General features: G+C 30.1%; 1 long non-coding RNA gene across 2 annotated transcripts; it reads right to left on the bottom strand.

Moving 5' to 3' along the window:
• Positions 1 to 6,506: 6,506 nt before the first annotated feature.
• On the bottom strand, positions 6,507 to 9,149 carry LOC140892585 (uncharacterized). 2 transcript variants are annotated; one of them, XR_012152856.1, is made up of 8 exons: positions 8,764 to 9,149; positions 8,480 to 8,542; positions 8,264 to 8,341; positions 8,000 to 8,176; positions 7,831 to 7,886; positions 7,301 to 7,416; positions 7,117 to 7,183; positions 6,507 to 6,864 (listed from the first exon to the last, which is right to left on the bottom strand). It is a non-coding gene; the product is annotated as an uncharacterized lncRNA (long non-coding RNA). The 2 variants fall into 2 exon arrangements; XR_012152855.1 differs by having other exon boundaries at positions 6,507 to 6,868.
• Between the last annotated feature and the right edge of the window lie 13,408 nt (positions 9,150 to 22,557).

Below are 22,557 nucleotides of genomic sequence, written 5' to 3' on the forward strand. Positions count from 1 at the left end.
AAAACAAAATTTTTTTATAAATATGGATTCAAGTTTCAGTAGATCTACTTCTTTAAACTCTGCTACTGCGAGCTCATATGATTCTAAAAGGATAATTAATACTAAAGAAATTATTATAGAAAATTTTGAAAAATCTATAAATAATTGGAAAATCCCTAGAGTTAATAAAGATCAAATTTATAAGCATTCAAGATTTCAACTTTTTAAAACTGACTTTTTTTATTAAAACTGAAGAAAGAGATATACAACTTACAAAACCTTTTGAAACAATTAAGTTATTATCTCAAAATTCCTTACAAAAATATAAAGATAAAAATTATAAATATATTCATATTGGATTAGTCCAAGTAGGAATAAAACCTTTAACTAAAGAAGGATTGAATACTTCGATCCTTGCTATTTTAAGAGATGCCATATTTACAAAATTTGAAGATTCTTTACTAAGTTCAGTTGAATCTAGTTTATGTACTGGACCAATCTCTTTTGATTGTTATCCTAATTTTTCAGTTTCTTTAAGTGACAAAAATATTTTAAAATCTTTAGTTTTACAAATAAAAACTCACAATTACAACATGCTTAAAGGATCAATTCCAGTGGCAATAATTTTTAGAATCCATTACAAAGCTATGATTTTTGCTTTTGCTACAAAAGTAAAAAATCATAGTAAAAAAGGTGAAACCCTTTTATTACAAACAAATTTAACTAGATCTAATACTGTAATCCCCAAACCAATTCAATGGAGTGATATAAATTTACCAGAAGAATGAGTCTTAGAAGGAGTTGCTAAACCTGAACCAATAGAAGATCCAGAACCAAATACCCAACTAAAAGAAATAACTCAATATCTAGATGGAAAAGTTAAAATTTCTTTTGAAAGAAAAAATAGTAGTGACAAATCTGAAAATTCTTCTACCTCAGATACTATAGATTTAGGTAGAGTTTCTCAAATCCCTTCAGTAGTAAACACTCCTTGTAAAACTAAACATAGACATTCCACTTCAGATATACCAAATTCAATTATAAGAAATGTTGATTATACTTCAGAAATTCCTAGACCAGTCTATAACAGCAGTAGAATAAAAACTTATTCTACTCAAAATAATAATCAAGATCTAGAGCCTACTAGCCCTACATTTTCTTCTATCACAGAAAATTTTAATGAATTAAATGTTATAGAAAAAGAGATTGAAATAAATAAAAACTTCCTACATAATGAATTTTATGCAAAATATAATTTAAAAAAGAGATTATGGTTTTTTGGAAATTTCCTAGAGTCTAGAAAAATTATACAAAAACAGTTTTATGAATTTGTTAATTCAAATAAAATACACATACTTTTCTTTGATTGGTTTGAAATATATGCTTCAAAAAATTTCCTAGAATATCCCTTTTCAAAAAATATAAATCCTCTTACTAAAGAAACAGAATGGGAAACTATTTCTGATTCTCGAAAAATTCAATCAAATCATCCTCCTTTACAAGGAATAAAAATAAATATTCAAAATCAACAAATTGAAGCTATTCCAATAAAAACTCCAGGAGATAGCGATAAAAATAATATTAAAAATATCATAAAACAAAGTAATTTTACAAATACAAATTTAAATACCATAGGAAAACAATTAGATAGAATAGAAAAACATCTACAGAAACAACCTATAGTTAGTATTGAAAATCTTAAAAAGATGGATATTAAAAATCCAGTTTTTAAACTATTTAAAATTTCAAAAACCAGTGTTAAAAATATTCAAGATAATAAGTCTGAATTTATAAAAACCGTTCAAGATCAGTTGAATAGAATGATCGCTACAACTAGTAGCTCCAATGAACCAACAGATCTTGTAGCCCCTGATACCCCAATATCTAATCTAAGAGTAAATGTTTTAAATAATGAATCTGATATTAGTGAAGCTTTAGAACAATTCCAAAATCCTACAAATGTTAATAAAATAACTTGGGATTTACCCATACAACAACCATTACAAATAATCCCTGCTCCAGATCTTGGAATAGTTAAACCTTTAGCACAATATCGCTTCAATGCCTCTTCTGTCTATGATTGGAACATAGATGGAATGACCGAGTATAATATCCTTAGTCTTTTACAACAAATGACTATGGCTGCAAATGCTTATAAAACCCAGATTGGGACTCATGATAAAACCATTGCAGAACTCCTCATAGCAAGATTCTCTGGTCAAATAAAAGGATGGTGGGATTATTATCTCACAAACCAACAACAAGAAGAAATTTTAAATTCTATAAAAACAGATGAAGAAGGAATACCAGTTCTTGATGAAAATGGTAATCCTCAACAAGATGCTGTAGCAACTTTAATCTTAACAATTTCTTTACATTTTATTGGTGATCCTACACATTTAAAAGATAAAAACTCAGAATTATTATCAAATTTAAAATGTAAAAAATTAAGTGATTTTTAATGGTATAAAAATACTTTCTTAACAAGAATAATGTTAAGAGAAGACTCTAATCAACCTTTTTTGAAAAGAAATTTTTTTTGCAGGATTACCCACTCTCTTAGGAGAAAAGGTAATAAATAAAATTAGAGAAACTAACAATAACCATATAATATCTTATGAAGATTTTACTTATGGACAATTAATAAGTTTAACTCAACAAGAAGTATTAAAAATCTGTCAAGATTTAAAATTACAAAAACATTTAAAATGGGAAATGAAAAGAACAAAACAAGAGTTAGGAACTTTTTGTAAACAATTCGATATAAATACCAATAAACCATCTTCTTCAAAATGCATAGGAGATTGTCAAGAAACCTTTAAAAACTCAAATAAAAAACCTTTTAAGAAAACCCAAAAGAATTTTGATAAACCAAAAGAAGAATATTATAAAAAACCATATAAAAGAATTTACAGAAAACCTTTGAAAAAACCAGACAATTCTAAACAAAAAACATCCTTTAAAGATATTGAATGCTATAGATGTCATAAAACAGGTCGTACAGCAAATTATTGTAGATTAAACAAAAAACTAAATGAATTAAAATTAAGTGAAGAAATTTTAGATAAAATCTCTAATCTTTTAATAGATTCCTCTGATAAAGATACAGAATTTGAAAATTCTAACCATGATGAATGTTTACAAATTGATGATTTAATCACAACTAGTGAAGAATCTGAAAATCAAATTAATATGCTTTCAAAAGATCAAGTACTTCTTCTAGATGTTTTAAAAAATATTGATGATCCAAATATTCAAAAAGACTATTTAGAAAAAATTCTAAAAACATTAAAAGGTAAAGAAGAAAATAAAATTTTACCAAGTACTACTAAGAAAGCTTACGACTTAACTAATATTTTAGATAAGAAAATAAAACATAAAAATGTGTCCATTCAAGATATACAAAGAGAGATAAAAGAAATTAAATTAGAAATAAAAGAATTAAAAGAAAATCAAGTTCAAAATACTGATGCAATAAAATTAATTCTTCAAAATATTAATACCGACAATATTTCTGAAACTGAAGAAGAAACACAAGATATTCAAAACATTGAAAAAGTTCCAGAGGATTTTCTTTTTGTATTAAGAGAAATAACTTCTAAAAAATATTTCTTAAAAATAAAAATCGTTTTCTCAAAAAAATTTGAAATTGATACTATAGCTCTTTTTGATACTGGTGCAGATTTAAATTGCATAAAATCAGAAATTGTGCCTAAAAAATTCCATAAAAAAACTAATGAAAAATTATCTACTGCTAATAATTCAAGATTAAATGTAAATTCTAAAACAGAAGCTTCGATAGTAAAAAATGGTGTTTATATAAAAACTGCTTTCATTCTTGTTAATGATATCCACCACACTGTAATCTTAGGAACACCTTTTATTAATTTAATTACCCCGTATATAGTAAATAATGATTCCATAACTTTTGAAATTAATCATAAAAAATTAAATTTTGATTTCTTAGAAAAACCTAAACTTAGAAATGTAAATCTAATTAAAGCTTGTTCAATTTATAAAAATAGTATTAATGTAATTAGAAATAACAAAAATATTGAAACCAGCAATGATAATTTGAAAAATGATTTACAGATGAAAGACCAGCACAGCAATCCAAAAAATTGGATTCCTTTAAAAAAGCAAAAACCTTACATAGCTCCTTTCCAAGGAATTATGAGATCATTGGAAACTGCCGAACCTTACCAACCAGGTAGAAGAGGTAATTTCATTCAATTCTGCGATATTAGATTACCTATTTTTCAGCAAAATAAATTTAATTTACGTCTTGGACAACACGTAAATCATTTTCAGCAAAATATATTGGATAATATTTGGAATTTGGATAACCAAAGAACAGCAAAACTCCAAGTTTGTAATGCTTTGACAAATTATTTTATGATTGGAGAAAATTGTGGAATTAGTAACAATCCTCCAAGAATAAATTTCAGCCATTATGTAATTTTTTCTGGAAATATTCTAGGAATGTTTCATGAATGGAAAGCAATAGCCAAAAATATAAAAAATTATCCTAATCCTTTATATAAAGGATACTATTCTTACAGCGAAGCATTAGCTGCTTGCAGAAAAACCATTGGTTTAAATTTTTATATCCAGCCAGGATGTAAAGAAAAAATTTGTGAAAATACTTTAGCCAGCACAGATTGTGCATCCACATCACACACTCAAGATACTTCCCAAAAGGTATCGACTCTTGAAAAAAAGATTGAATCATTGAGTGAAGAACTTGAAATTTTGAACCAAAAATATTCTGAACTCAATGAAAAGAACCAATACTTAAAATCCCAAATTAATTCCCTTTTTGCCCAAGGAAATTATGAAAAACAAATCATCCCTAAAAAACATCTAAAGACCAGATTGATATTAAAAACCCAAGATACCCTAAACCCACTTTTTTCTTTCGAACCTGAATTAAAAACTGTTATACAATATAAACTTGTTGATAGCTTCTTTTCAGATATAATTGAGATCCAAGATTTCATAGCCTCAGCAGCCACAAGTCCTATTCCCGGACTTTTCATTTGGCAAGATCTCAATGAATATTATTTTGAAAATAGTGAGAAAATCGAGACTATGGGACTATTAACAGTCGAGCTTGATTTATCTATTTATGACCATTCAAAAATGGCTATTGGTCGTCTTATGGACTTCAGAGTAGTCCGTACTTTTAGATTTAGTAATATCTCTCAACTAGAATCATTGGGAGATAGAACTAAATTGGTTTTAAATGAATATCACAAAGCAACATATTTAAAAAATAAAAAAACTCAACTTTTCCAAGTGTTTTCTACAGTTCCTAAAATAAAAGGGTTTGCAATAAAACCAGCGAGACACAGAATATTTATGGATAGTGCTGTTGGAGGAAGATACAAATTCCCAATAGAGGATCTAAGATACAATCATATTGAATGCCATGAATTTTATGAAATGCTCGGAGCACGCCCATACAATTACCTAGTCAACTGGTCAGATTACAGATTAATCTCGGAAACATACCTAACCCAAATTTTTAGGCCAAACAAATTCAAGATCTTGATACCACACGTACAAGATAAAGAAGATGTCTGTTACAAGGCAAATCCCTATAACAGTGATGAACATGAAGGGGTGGATTCCGATTTAGAAGAATTCATACAAGAAATGCTTGATCGATGACCAAGGCGGAGACAGTGAAAAATAAATTTTGCTTTATGAATTGTATATTTTTATTTCTTGTATTTTTATTAGAAGTTGTAAATATTGTAATTTTGAAAAAAAAAAACGAAAATAATATAAAATAAAATAATATAATATAATATATTATATTATTCCACCTCTTTACTTTGCCTATAAATAACCACTCATCACCCCATTCTAAACCACTTGAAAAAATTGGAGACACTTGAAAACACTCTAACACTTCTAAATTCCTCTCAAACCTCTCTTCCAAAAGCAAAATTTATTTTTCACTGTCTCCGCCTTGGTCATCGATCAAGCATTTCTTGTATGAATTCTTCTAAATCGGAATCCACCTCTTCATGTTCATCACTGTTATAGGAATTTGCCTCGTAACAGACATATTCTTTATCTTGTACGTGTGGTATCAAGATCTTGAATTTGTTTGGCCCAAAAATTTGGGTTAGGTATGTTTTCGAGATTAATCTGTAATCTGACCAGTTGACTAGGTAATTGTATGGGCGTGCTCCGAGCATTTCATAAAATTCATGCACTACAACAAAAATGCTAAAAGACTACGGTGAAAAAACGTAGTTAATTGGTGGTTTAAAACTGTAGTTAATAGCCATGTAGTTAAAAGTGCGGTCATAGACAACGGTTAAAAACCATAGTCTTTTATCGTAAAAGACTACGGTTTTTAACCGTAGTCTTTTGTCGTTAAAGACTACGGTTAAAAACCGTAGTCTTTTCTATTGCACTTTTAACTACATAGCCTTTAACAACGGTCTTAAAAACCCTTTTAACAACGATTTTTCACTCTTGTCTTTTTTTATGTATAAAACAAAAAATATATATAATTTTCAATATTATAAATTTCTCAAAATTTGAAATTGTAAATAAAATTTAATATACAATTTTTCAATATTGTAAATTACTCAAAATTGAAAATTTGAATCCTAGTTTCATACACACAAAAAAATTGAGTAAAAAATGGTCCTAAATTTCTAATCTTTTTGTGCTAAAACTAACTCGAAGCCTAGCTCCCTTGCTGTTGGAGAGACTTCCCCATTATTGGTTAAGACACGTGTTTCTTTCCTCATTATGATCATGATACGTGGCCTCGATCCTGTCAAGTTATCTCCCTTGCTTGTTATGCTACGTAGTAGATCGGTTATCGCACGTGTAACTCCTCCCCTCTATCGTGAGGGGCCTCTAACTACAAGGAGGAAATTATATTAAGATTTACTCTTCCGAAATAGCTTCAAATCTAAGTATAGAAAAATGCATATGCCACAGCATAAGGTTAGATCAAAGATTGAGAGTGTTCCAAAAGCGAAAAATGTTTGATAATATCATTATTGATCATCAAGAGGAAATGCCATCGCAAGTAAAAAATGTCAAGATAACATTTACTTTCATGTGGACAGTAACAAAATCATAGTTTATTAAAGAAGTCCTGACCACCTTCACGTTGCTGCCTTTCCATTCTCTCTTTTTCTTGCTGCATCCTTGCAGGGTCTGACTTCTCACCCTAGAAAATGTCGTATGCAACATATAAGTGATTTAAATCAAACTGCTCAACCTACCAATGTGCTACAAATTAACATCAATTATCAAAACTTCTGAGACTAGAAAAAAAAACAGTTACATGATCCCGTAGACTCTGATGTGTAGCCCGGAAGATAGTATCGTCAAAGCGAGTTTTTAGCATTGCAGCACGCAAAACCTTCTTTGGAGACATTTGCAAATTTAATGGCGTCCATCCTAGAAGCAATTCAAATTCAGAGTTAACATAGAATGATAAGAATTGTAACCATGAAACTCATGTCTAGAAACAAAGTAAAACGGCGTCACAAATAAATTATCCATAGTTCATGTGAAAGCACGCTGATGTCACGTATTTTAGACAAAAACATACTTGAACAATAGAAAGTGAAAAACTGTATTGTTTCATTCCACAGAAATGCTCGAGCAATAAATATTTTAAAGGTATCTCTCTCACAATCAAACTCAACTAAACAAATATTTAATTTCCCTACAACGAACATCCAAGGAATAGATTTTTTTCAATTTGCGCAATGTTATCATTCCCACGTCAAATTAACAAAAGATATGACAGACAAGTTGGAGCCTTGCCATATTTTGGAATATAGACCACATATTAATAAGATAAACTACCTTCACCAGAAACATCATCTGTAGCAGGGGTTGAGACATGGCCATGGGGCTGCTTCCTGCAAAATCAAATTATACAAAATCTTGAATCACATGAGCCTATCATTGCAAAAAATCACCAGCGCCATTCATATGTAGAGATAATATATATTAGGGGAGAAAATGCTCTCACCACCAAAATCTGGGTTCAGTTTTCTTGAGTGAGATTCCATGGGATATTTCACCTCGCCATCCTGATATGTTGAGCAAAGTTACATCAACCAATTTTCAAGCGATGCACAATAAATATCAAAGTCAATGATACTTACAGATTTATCATAACTGTCAGGTTCTGATGGTCTTTCCAACTCTATCGCAACAAGACAAAATACAATGAGTTGTTTAACTACCAAAATTTAGGCGTACAAGAAATATTAAAAATAAGAATGGAACTAACCATTAGAAGTTGACAGAGCTGAAGCTATTTTAAGCCGCCTGCAATGGCATGAGAAGGAACCAGAGGCAGAACATTTGGCTAAAATAGAATTGATAAATTGTTTGTTATTCGCACAAGCAAAATAACTTTTACAACGCTTTTCTTCGCCATTAGGAGATGGCTAATTAGCTCTAAAGAAGAGCTAAAAAGAACACTCTTTTCTACACCACTCAGTACCTTTCACAACAGCTTTATTCGGTAATTGGCGCCCATTTTTTTTTCCATATTGGCAGGTTTAACCTGTTGAAATAAACACAGAACCAGAGAATCTCACTAAAAGCATCAGTGGTAAAAACTCAAGTGAGATAGAAGCAAAATGACCTATAACAAAAAAGTGGTGTAAACACGCAAAGGTTTAAGATTGTCAATTACCACAACATGCAAAATGGTCGTCAAAACAAAGTTACTTTGACACCGCAACAAAACGAAATAATTACCTTCCTCCATAAAAATGATCTTACCTTATCAGCTTTCGTATCCAGAAAACATTTTACTGCTTTCTTCAACTTCCATAAAGTTTCATCCTCAGCTGCATCAAAAAAGGAAGCAATCCTTTCTTCAGTACTGGAAAGCAATAATTAGCTTTGAAAAGCAGCAAAACAAGACCAAGTGAAGCATAAAGATTAGAGAACAATACTCAAACCACAAGATACATAAAAAGTAGCTTGGAGAGGCAGGCTAGTATTTGTGTAATTTTTGGGATTACTTAAAAACAGTGCTTTTGAAATTTTATAAAAGAAAAACTCAAAAACACTGTTTTTAAGCAATCCCATAAATAACATCCAAACAATAAACCTAATAGAACGAAACACTTTGTCCATCACAGCAACAATTGCCCACTCAAAGGTGTCAAAATATTTAATTTGAGAATTTACGGATTTTGAGAATTAAATTCCGAGAATTCTTAAATTAAAAGAATAAATATTCTATTTGAATATTTATAGAATTCAAGATTAAATTCCATGTTTTTGGAATTAAAGAAGATTAATTTTGAAGATACAACTCGATAAGGGACTGATTTGCAAATATCGAAGTTGAAGGGCTAAAATGCAAAAGGCCGGGATTATTTGATTAATCTGAATTTATTTAATTTTAATCCGAGAATATTTAATTTGGGAATATTTAGAGTTTTTATTTAAATTCTAATATTTTTAAATTATTTAGGATTGAAATTGAATTAAAACGAAGGCCGAGGACTGAATTGCAATTAATGGAGACTTGAGGGACTAAATTGCAATTAAGCAATACATATCCGATTTTAATTATAATTATCAGCATGAATACGTGTATCACTCATATTTCATTCAGAAAAGTTTGAGAATTCTGAACAGAGAGCCGCGATATTTTTCTTTGATTTGATTTCCGATTTTCAAATTGCCGTAACTTTTGATCCGATCGTCCGATTTCGATTCCGAAAGATGTTCTGGAATCCTTGCGATGAGGAATTCGACTTGATGTAAGTATTTAATCATCTCGGCATGTTTTGAAGAACGAAATTTGGTAGAGATAAGTACTTTGGTACATGATCATGTTCTTGATATGTTTTATCGTTTATTTTCGAAACCGGATCGAATATGGATTAAGGAATGAACTTGTTATGATGTCCAGCTTGTATTTGATATACTTAGCTACTGTTATGAGGATTAGAATGATGTATTAATTATTTAGATGCACGTATGATTTTCTTATGAAGTTAAAGAAGTTAGCTTCGAAGTCGATATTAAGTCGGTTATCGATTTTGAATCGCTACGCCGTAGATTCATGTTTTGAGACTAGTTTGATAGCTGATTATCAAGATGAGATGTTCTTTGAAATGTTATCGATGATATAGCATTTTTATTCCTCGATTTCAGACTAGTTTTGAAGGCTAACGACTCAAGACTCCGAATTCGAATTGAAGAAGAAGAAGGGAGGTTTGAAATGCATTTGATCGAATATGTGTTGATGATTTTGACTCGATTCTGAAATGAATGTATTGAACAAATCTTGATGTGAAGGTTTTGAGATTGCAGTTCAGATTTGAAGAATTCAGAACAGAAGAATACGAAGGTAAAAGTGGACTACTATTTGAATGGGATTATAACTCGAGATAGTTTGTATCGAGTTTCCTAAATCACATACTTATTTGTTTACTTGCTTTTATATGCTCTTCTATGAATTGTGGAATGAGTCTTTGATGTTAATGGGTGCTATTGTGATGATATATGATGCATTCATCTTGTAAGACTTGTTCTTTGATTTCGAAATGAACGGAAACGTTGGATTAGACGATTTGAGGAAGTATATATGTATGGCCTGGGTGGTTGACTTAGCCTAGCGTCTGATTTACATATATAGTGGCTTCAAAGTCTAGAGAAGTAAGATAAGTAACCCCACCTCGATCGGGAAAGTTGGTGGTTAGTTATGATATCTTCTTTTCGGGATCCCAACCGATGAAACGAGAGATTTTTTGAGAGAAGCCTATTTTTAATCATGCATTGTCTTTTATTTATATCACGAGTTTGATATATATAACTTGATTTGCATGTTAGTTTCTTTTACTGGGAAATATGTTTCTCACCAGAGTTTATCCGGCTGTTGTTTTGTTTTGTATGTGTGCATCACAACAGATGGGGCAGGAGCTGGTCTGAGATGACATTGATAGATCGGGAGAAAGATGTAGCAAGTGTGGACTCGGGTTTAAGTTGAAGAATGATATTTAGATAACATTGAACTTGACATGAACTTGTGATTTAGAAGCTCACTTTTGAGACTTAGTGTAGCTTATGGTTTCATGTTTTTATGCTATTTGAATTGTTGTATTAAACACATGATTTGATGCTTGAAACATTATATATGTTGGCATGCATGTGTATAGATTATATGACATGCTTGGGATTTGATTTTGATGATGAATCATGCTTTGTATTAATTTTGACAGCACCAGATCAAGAGCAGATTTTTATTTTTCGAACAGAGTTGCACAGGATCGATCCTGTGAATTGGTAGGATCGATCCTGGCACAATGGGATTCTGGACAGAAACTTGGATTAAGTTCCAGGATCGATCCTGGGAGTTCAAAGGATCGATCCTGACCAAGATTTTTTTTAAATTTTTTTTTTCTGCTTTTGGTTTATTCTCTTAATTGTTTAATTAATCAGTAGTTGCCCTAAGACGAGATTAGCAACCCGAGGTCCTCACAACAGTTGGTATCAGAGCGTAAGTTCTTGGACTGAGATAGAAGCTGAGCGGGGTAGATTGAGTCACATGCATTTTTAGTGTTGCATGATTATGCATTACTCGATTTGATGATTCAATGATTTGATAAATTGCATGTGAGCATGATCTATCTTTAAAATTCTACTGCCTGATTTACTGATTTGTAAATTTTTGAATTTCATACTGTTTTGTTATAAGATTTCCCCCGGGTGATGTAAGCACCCAGAATCGAAGAGAATAGTGTTCTTTGGGTGATGTAAGCACCCCAGATTGACAGAATGGTATGGTCAGACTGAACGGAACAGAACGGTATTGCTCAGCTGAATGAAGTATCTCTGATTGAATAGAACAGAATATCAGCAAATGAATATAGGATGTTGTAGGTAACAGTTGGCTTGAAGAACTTGACCAGTTGTTCAAATATCGGAAAGATTCAGATGAATATCGGATCAGATTGATTGAATACCAACTTCGAAACCTAGCAACCAGCTGATAGATTTTGATGAGGAAATTCCGAAAGAACAGAGGTATATTGATTGTTGGTAAGTGCTTAGAACATACTTTTGTTTATTATTCTTTGCCACAACAGATAGAAATGATGAGAAAGAAAAATATACCTTGTAGAAGCTGAATATTTTGAATTTGAGGAATGCCTTATTAGAATTTTTAAGCCTATTACAATTCTTTGAATTGTAAGTGATGAAAAGCTCAAGATTGAGTGCATTATATAATGGCTTGAATTCGAAGAATATGTCTGAATAAATATTGATGATTGAAACATTTTCTGAAAGACATAGCCCTGTCTAAGAGAATTGAAGCTGAATGATGAGTTAGGAGAATGAAATTGTAGACATGCAAGAGATATATGATAGCTGAAAATTGTGTTATATTTTAACCTCAGTGTCAGAAAAGAGAATTTGTGAATTGAGTTGAAGAATGAAACTATTGCTTCAATGAAATGAAATTGAACATGATGTTGTTCATATGGGAAATATTTGGTTACGATGCATGATAGATTATGAGATTATAACCAAGTACTGATTAGTGATAGTTTCAGATTATTGAATCACTTGATTTTGTGATTTAACCAATCAGTATGTTTTATGCTTTACGAAGTACATGTGTACCTAAATATCCGAGTTGATTGGAAGCATGTATTCCGTGAAAATGAAGTAGAATTGGTTCTTGATCAGAACTCGAGTATGGAGGAGAAGTATGAATAGTCTGATCAAAGGAGAACTGAAATAGAATTGATGAATAGAAGAAACGATTGAATTAGATCAACAAGAACATGATGTGCATATGAATATGATGATATGATATGGAATCTCGAATTAAGATTCTGTGATTTTGGATTGATGTATGATGTTTGATTACAGAAATATTCCGAAATCAGTATATTCGATGCACTAAATATGCAGAGTTTGTTATCCAGAAGATTTGATTTTGGATGACCTTGATTGAGGGATTTTCTCAATCTTGATTTATATCTTTTGATTTTGAGAATTATTGATCCTTTGATGGCATTTCAGCGTATTTTAAGATTTTTAGCTCGTAACTGATAGAAGAATTTGAATATGATCCATGATTTTTTGGTTAGATGATATGAATTTTCGGTATTTGGAAAAGAAGTGAGAAATGAAATAGCCATTGATCGATTGATTTTAGATTTCTGTGTATTTTGGTTTGAGTATATTCAGACGAATATATCACCAATCAGAATGATTTTGATTAAAGTAAGCCAAAACTGTTCAGAAGATGAAAGAAACACAGAAAGTAAACTGAAGTGATGAGAATTCAGTAAAGAATGCCAGATTGAGATATGAATTGAAGCCTCAGATCAGAATGAATGAATTCTATTATGATTGATTATCTGATTGTGCTTGATATTTTCGAAACAGAAATATCAGATTTTGAAGAAAATGCACAACAATGAATTTAAGATTCATCCAATAATTGTTTTATCAGAAGATAAAGCAAGTAGAGGTAACAGAATTAGTACTTTTTTGAAGTTAAACGTACAGAGAGTTTCTGATGAAGTTGAGAATCATTGACTAGATTAGTTCAGTGACACTTTAGAAACTTTAGAATTGTTATGAGATCATGATTTGAAAGAGCATTTTGTGAAACTACCAAGATGAAGCAGTTTATATGAGGTAAACAGGTGGTAGTTATGAACAGATTGATTGAAATTACTGTATACGATGATCTGTCTTTATGATCAAATCACTGAATTGTGATTACATTCGTTGTAAGATGAACAGTAAGCCATGAAATAATGTTTCAGATTGAAACATTGGGTTTACTATTAAATTGTAATACAGATGATCAGAAGACTTTGAGTACTTTTTGAGGTAAAGGTACAACATATTATCCTTGAATTGGAAGAATAGTAAGAGAAGATGAATCGAATTTCGCGAACCTGATATGATACCGATTATCAACCGATCTGAATACTTTGAAATATGTGAATGCAGCATATTATACTTTGATTAATAGATAGTCTGAATAGACTAATCAAAATTTTGAGAATACGCTGTATAAGATATGATACAGATATGACTAGATAGCTGTGAAGAAGATAGAAATATGATGAAATTACAGGAATGATGAAAATTTATTGTCAGGATTAAGACTTTAGATTTATTCGACAGAATGTGACATCGATGGATTGGCTGATGTTCTGAGAGTTGGTTATATGTGATTGCATTATACCATTCTTCGATTGATGGATTATCTGAGTTGATTTTCCAGATGTTGAGTACATTCTCAGAACTTTAATACCTGATTCGGTATTACTTGACTTGATGTGTTGCCACTTGATGATTATAATTCCTGTAACAGCTATTGAGCCGAGTTTGAGATAATGCTATGAGGATATGATGAAAGAAAATCCGATTTCTTTGTGTTGAAATGTTACTATTGAAGTATATAATATCAGATCAGACATGAATTGTTGATATTAGATCAGATTTGATTTGAGATACACAAAGATTTTGAAGATGAATCTGTACGAAATGAAAACAAAGAAGAAAAACCAGAATTCGTAATTGAATGATAGATAAAACTTTTGAAGCTGAAACTGATTCGTTAAGCGGAAAAGTTATTATTGAAACATCATTCAATTCAGAATAGAGAAAAAGCAGAGTTTAATTTGCAGATTCAGAATATGAAGTTGACTATTGATCTTGAAGCACTGAATTGAATGACAGCTTAGACTTGATATATGTTCTATCTAGAACATCGAATGATATTCAGAAAGAAACAAGTCGACACAAATACTGAACTTCATTGAATGAGATGTCAGATGGAATTGACGATGAGAAAGATTTATTCTTTTCAGCTTGATACAATGAATCCGAATTGTTCAATGAATTTGAATTGTTCCATGTATATAAGTGAAGGAAGTATCAGTAGATTCTTCCTATGTACTTTAATTAGATGAAATAGATATCGAAAAGATTCTGAGTTAAGTCGATTAGTCGACAAATCTTTAATTAAAGAAATAAGCAGCTCAGAACGAATTCAAATCTTTAATTTTTCACTGTCTCCGCCTTGGTCATCGATCAAGCATTTCTTGTATGAATTCTTCTAAATCGGAATCCACCTCTTCATGTTCATCACTGTTATAGGGATTTGCCTCGTAACAGACATCTTCTTTATCTTGTACGTGTGGTATCAAGATCTTGAATTTGTTTGGCCCAAAAATTTGGGTTAGGTATGTTTTCGAGATTAATCTGTAATCTGACCAGTTGACTAGGTAATTGTATGGGCGTGCTCCGAGCATTTCATAAAATTCATGGCATTCAATATGATTGTATCTCAGATCCTCTATTGGGAATTTGTATCTTCCTCCAACAGCACTATCCATAAATATTCTGTGTCTCGCTGGTTTTATTGCAAACCCTTTTATTTTAGGAACTGTAGAAAACACTTGGAAAAGTTGAGTTTTTTGATTTTTTAAATATGTTGCTTTGTGATATTCATTTAAAACCAATTTAGTTCTATCTCCCAATGATTCTAGTTGAGAGATATTACTAAATCTAAAAGTACGGACTACTCCGAAGTCCATAAGATGACCAATAGTCATTTTTGAATGGTCATAAATAGATAAATCAAGCTCGACTGTTAATAGTCCCATAGTCTCGATTTTCTCACTGTTTTCAAAATAATATTCATTGAGATCTTGCCAAATGGAAAGTCCGGGAATAGGACTTGTGGCTGCTGAGGCTATGAAATCTTGGATCTCAATTATATCTGAAAAGAAGCTATCAACAAGTTTATATTGTATAACAGTTTTTAATTCAGGTTCGAAAGAAAAAAGTGGGTTTAGGGTATCTTGGGTTTTTAATATCAATCTGGTCTTTAGATGTTTTTCAGGGATGATTTGTTTTTCATAATTTTCTTAGGCAAAAAGGGAATTATTTTGGGATTTTAAGTATTGGTTCTTTTCATTGAGTTCAGAATATTTTTGGTTCAAAATTTCCAGTTCTTCACTCAATGATTCAATCTCTTTTTCAAGAGTCGATACCTTTTGGGAAGTATCTTGAGTGTGTGATGTGGATGCACAATCTGTGCTGGCTAAAGGATTTTCACAAATTTTTTCTTTACATCCTGGCTGGATATAAAAATTTAAACCAATGGCTTTTCTGCAAGCAGCTAATACTTCGCTGTAAGAATAGTATCCTTTATATAAAGGATTAGGATAATTTTTTATATTTTTGGCTATTGCTTTCCATTCATGAAACATTCCTAGAATATTTCCAGAAAAAATTACATAATGGCTGAAATTTATTCTTGGAGGATTGTTACTAATTCCACAATTTTCTCCAATCATAAAATAATTTGTCAAAGCATTACAAACTTGGAGTTTTGCTGTTCTTTGGTTATCCAAATTCCAAATATTATCCAATATATTTTGCTGAAAATGATTTACGTGTTGTCCAAGACGTAAATTAAATTTATTTTGCTGAAAAATAGGTAATCTAATATCGCAGAATTGAATGAAATTACCTCTTCTACCTGGTTGGTAAGGTTCGGCAGTTTCCAATGATCTCATAATTCCTTGGAAAGGAGCTATGTAAGGTTTTTGCTTTTTTAAAGGAATCCAATTTTTTGGATTGCTGTGCTGGTCTTTCATCTGTAAATCATTTTTCAAATGATCATTGCTGGTTTCAATATTTTTGTTATTTCTAATTACATTAATACTATTTTTATAAATTGAACAAGCTTTAATTAGATTTACATTTCTAAGTTTAGGTTTTTCTAAGAAATCAAAATTTAATTTTTTATGATTAATTTCAAAAGTTATGGAATCATTATTTACTATATACGGGGTAATTAAATTAATAAAAGGTGTTCCTAAGATTACAGTGTGGTGGATATCATTAACAAGAATGAAAGCAGTTTTTATATAAACACCATTTTTTACTATCGAAGCTTCTGTTTTAGAATTTACATTTAATCTTGAATTATTAGCAGTAGATAATTTTTCATGAGTTTTTTTATGGAATTTTTTAGGCACAATTTCTGATTTTATGCAATTTAAATCTGCACCAGTATCAAAAAGAGCTATAGTATCAATTTCAAATTTTTCTGAGAAAACGATTTTTATTTTTAAGAAATATTTTTTAGAAGTTATTTCTCTTAATACAAAAAGAAAATCCTCTGGAACTTTTTCAATGTTTTGAATATCTTGTGTTTCTTCTTCAGTTTCAGAAATATTGTCGGTATTAATATTTTGAAGAATTAATTTTATTGCATCAGTATTTTGAACTTGATTTTCTTTTAATTTTTTTATTTCTAATTTAATTTCTTTTATCTCTCTTTGTATATCTTGAATGGACACATTTTTATTTTTTATTTTCTTATCTAAAATATTAGTTAAGTCGTAAGCTTTCTTAGTAGTACTTGGTAAAATTTTATTTTCTTCTTTACCTTTTAATATTTTTAGAATTTTTTCTAAATAGTCTTTTTGAATTTTTGGATCATCAATATTTTTTAAAACATCTAGAAGAAGTACTTGATCTTTTGAAAGCATATTAATTTGATTTTTAGATTCTTCACTAGTTGTGATTAAATCATCAATTTGTAAGCATTCATCATGGTTAGAATTTTCAAATTCTGTATCTTTATCAGAGGAATCTATTAAAAGATTAGAGATTTTATCTAAAATTTCTTCACTTAATTTTAATTCATTTAGTTTTTTGTTTAATCTACAATAATATGCTGTATGACATGTTTTATGACATCTATAGCATTCAATATCTTTAAAGGATGTTTTTTGTTTAGAATTGTCTGGTTTTTTCAAAAGTTTTCTGTAAATTCTTTTATATGGTTTTTTATAATATTCTTCTTTTGGTTTATCAAAATTCTTTTGGGTTTTCTTAAAAGGTTTTTTATTTGAGTTTTTAAAGGTTTCTTGACAATCTCCTATGCATTTTGAAAAAGATGGTTTATTGGTATTTATATTGAATTGTTTACAAAAAGTTCCTAACTCTTGTTTTGTTCTTTTCATTTTCCATTTTAAATGTTTTTGTAATTTTAAATCTTGACCGATTTTTAATCCTTCTTGTTGAGTTAAACTTATTAATTGTCCATAAGTAAAATCTTCATAAGATATTAAATTGATTTATTTTCTAATTAATTTAAATATCCATCAACAATGAGTCATTGACTAGAAAAAAATTAAATTTTTTGTTTTGTAACTCGCATGTTTTTTCGTTTTTTTTGTCATGTTATCATTCAAGACACAATCATAATTCATGGATTAGTATTATTTGTTTTCAATTTTTATCGAGGTGCGTCATGCCAACAATTTTCGATGACTTATAATCATTTTTCGGCGTCACGGGCATTCCCATGAAAATGTTTAAATTAATTAGTGGAACATTAATATGGTGAATTGACCATAAAAAATGGAAAAAAAAATACAAATTATATGTCCAAAAAATGTGATTTTCCATGACAATTACTTTAAATCGAATCTTTTGTCCCTAAATTTAATCGAAATATTTATAAATTATATGTCCACTTTAAATCGAATATTCTAATTTTCTCCCTAAATTTAATTGACATATTTATCCGGTAAGATTTTTAGGACCATATATATATATATATACAAATATATATATATATGTATAGTTTTGATCCCACGCACCCTAGGGTGCGTGGGGTTCCACGTGTACTCGTGCCCAAAACAACTTCGATTGCTTTGAAATTTTCACAGTAGGATCGTCTCGAAAATGCGAATCCAACGATATATCATATGATACAAATTTCAATCTCGGTAGTCGGAAATGGAAAGATGACCGGAAATTAGGTGAAATAAGCAATTTTTGGTCATCTTCCTATTTTCGAAGACCTAGATTAAAATTTATATAATATGATATATCGTTGGATTCGCATTTTCAAGACGATCCTACCGTGAAAATTTCAAAGCAATCGGAGTTGTTTTGGGCATGGGTATACGTGGAACCCCATGCACCCTAGGGTGCGTGTGATCAAAACTCTATATATGTATATGTGTATAGTTGGAATGACGAACAAACCCATAATTAATACTTAATATAAATTTATTTATTTTCTAAATTTAAATATCCATCAACAATGAGTCATTATTGACTATAAAAAATTACATGTTTTGTATTTTAACTCGCATGTTTTTTCGTTTTTTTTCATGTTATATCATTCAAAACACAGTGATCATAATCCATGGATTAGTATTTTTGTTTCAATTTTTATCGAGGTGCGTCATGCCAACAATTTTTGGTGACATATAATCATTTTTCAGCGTCACTGGCATTCCCATGAAAATGTTTAAATTATACATTAATATGGTGAATTGACCATAAAAAATGGATAAAATAACTTCCTATTGTCCATCACTCAATCATACTTTATAAAAAGCTCTCGATAGTTACTCTCAAAATTTAACTAAAGTTTTAAAAGATGTATTTATGCAAAATTTTACATTTAATATTAAATAGTTAAAAATAATTAATGTTCAGAAAAATCAAATTTAAATTAGCTTTATGAAATTTCCTACTACAGAATTTGAGTATTGGCCATTTGAATGTGTACATAGACATTCAAACACCAATTTACCCACTCCTAAAGCATTTTTTTCGGGGTCCCTGGAGCTAAAGCATATGAATTTATGTCACTGTTAAAACTTGATACTTAATCAAAACAATTTCCTATTGGTCATCACTCAATCATACTTTATAAAAAGCTTTCGATAGTTACCCTCAAAATTTAACTAAAATTTCTAAAGACATATTTATGCTAAATTTTACATTTAATCTTAAACAATGAAAACTAATTAATGTTTAGAGAATTCTAATTTAAATTAACTGTAAAAAATTTCGTACTGCAACTTTACTAATTAGGCATTTAGAAAAATGACGGTATTTAAATTAAATACAAAATTAATGTATTTGCAGAATTTTAGAAAAAAAAGTTGAATTTCATGTGGTGAGACTATGAAATATGTCATGTGATCTTAAATTAAATTTTGATGACTATTTGAAAGAAAATTGAATGAATTGAAATGCGATGAAATGAAATAACCTGTATGTCGTATCTGGATGGGTAAAACGAAGGAGATGAATGAGGTCAATCGTGTTCCGTACCTTTAGGAGCTCTCTGCAAAATTGTATGTAATGTTTGATTTTGAATGTTTTTTTGATTGCATTGGTATTTCGATGAGAAGAGTGGGTTTCGTGAGTCTCGGGTTGTGAAAAGTGAAGAGTGAAGATTTGTGTGTATGGGGATTGTGAAGGGTAAAGAGGCGTGGAGCAGGGGAGTAGTTTTCTGGTCGTGGTGGTTGGGTTTTTTTCTTGTTTGTTTGTTTTATTTATTGTTTTTTGGTAAGGGTTAAAAGTGTAAATTCACAAGTGATGTAGTAGAAATTTATTCTAGGAGATAGATTTATTATTTTTTGGTAAGGGTTAAAAGTGTAAATTCACAATTGATGTAGTAGAAATTTACAACATTGCAATTGATGACAATAAACAGGACAATGATGAAATGAAATTTGGGAAACCTGCTTGGTTGGAACCTCTTTTTGTTATTTTCTTGCTTGTCTTAGATGCATGCTCAGACTGTTTTTTTTTTTTTTTACTTTTGGGGAACTTGCTGCGAAGGACTCTGATATTAATATAGAGGACAACATCAAGTAATAAGTGTGAGACAACAAAGTTTTTTTTTTTTTTGAAGTGAGGTTCGCAATAGGTGGTGAACAGATTTGTACCTTGCGAGGTAGAATTTGGTGGCATATTATATAGCCTATAACTACTATTTTAGAATAACAGTCTGTTGGAAAAAAAAATGGATTATTGTATTGTATCATCGGTGACTATCATAAATAAGAGAAATTTTTTAACTTTGAACCCATTAAGAACTTCGTTACACGATTGATGTTAGAAATACAAAATGTTGAAGTGAGAAATGATTATAGGAATATGATATGATCCAAATACTAAATGAGTTGGTAAAATGCTGAATCATACCTTCTATATATGTGAGAATACTGTATATTTTTTGGCTCATGCTGAATTTTGATTTTAATTTTAGTTTGATGAAGATATTGAGTTTATGAAGCTTGAGAACCTGAGGTGAAAATGGAGAAAAAAATTAATTTTTAAATAATTACAGATAATTAAGGATCCAAATTTTCCAATCATATCAAAATGCTATTTTTCAGCCTTAAGAAAAATGCTTGTATCTGATATTAACGATTTATTAAGATATATCATCTTAACTATTTCGTAGAAAAACAGGAGTTAACTCACTATAGCCTAGCATATGCAACATGTTGATCGTCTCGAAACAATAGGTGACACACACAGATAGAACATAACATAACAGACAGAGAAATAAAATAAACAAAGCACATTAAATCAGTTTTGCATAAACATTTGTCACTATTCTATTTCTACGAATAATGCTAGAGTAAAAAATATACGCAAATGAGTTCTTAGCTTAGGTTGACATTCAAACACCAATTCACCTACTCCAAATGCATTTTTTTTTTTGCCTAAATAATTTATATCACTGTTAAGACTTGATAAGTAATCAAAATAACTTCCTATTGTCCATCAATCAATCATACTTTATAAAAAGCTCTCGATAGTTACTCTCAAAATTTAACTAAAGTTTCAAAAGATGTATTTATGCAAAATTTAACATTTAATCTTAAACAATTAAAAATAATTAATGTTCAAAAAAATCAAATTTAAATTAGCTTTATGAAATTTCCTACTAAAGAATTTGAGTATTGGCCATTTGAATGTGTACATAGACATTCAGACACTAATTCACCTACTCCTAAAGCATTTTTTTCGGGGTCCCTGGAACTAAAGCATATGAATTTATGTCACTGTTAAAACTTGATACTTAATCAAAACAATTTCCTATTGGTCATCACTCAATCATACTTTATAAAAAGCTTTCGATAGTTACCCTCAAAATTTAACTAAAATTTCTAAAGACATATTTATGCTAAATTTTACATTTAATCTTAAACAATGAAAACTAATTAATGTTTAGAGAATTCTAATTTAAATTAACTGTAAGAAATTTTGTACTGCAACTTTACTAATTAGGCATTTAGAAAAATGATGGTATTTAAATTAAATACAAAATTAATGTATTTGCAGAATTTTTGAAAAGAAGTTGCATTTCATGTGGTGAGACTATGAAATACGTCTTGTGAATTTAAATTAAATTTTGATGACTATTTGAAAGAAAATTGAATGAATTGAAATGCGATGAAATGAAATAACCTGATGTCGTATCTAGATGGGTAAAACGAAGGAGATGATGAGGTCAATCGTGTTCCGTACCTTTAGGAGCTCTCTGCAATTGTAATGTAATGTTTGATTTTGAATGTTTTTTTGATTGTGTTGGTATTTCGATGAGAAGGGTGGGTTTCGTGAGTCTCGGATTGTGAAGAGTGAAGATTTGTGTGTATGGGGATTGTGAAGGGTGAAGAGGCGTGGAGCAGGGAAGTAGTTTTTTGGTCGTGGTGGTTGGGTTTTTTTTTTCTTGTTTGT

Source organism: Henckelia pumila, chromosome 3 (assembly GCF_033568475.1).
Source record: "Henckelia pumila isolate YLH828 chromosome 3, ASM3356847v2, whole genome shotgun sequence".
NCBI lineage: Eukaryota > Viridiplantae > Streptophyta > Magnoliopsida > Lamiales > Gesneriaceae > Henckelia > Henckelia pumila.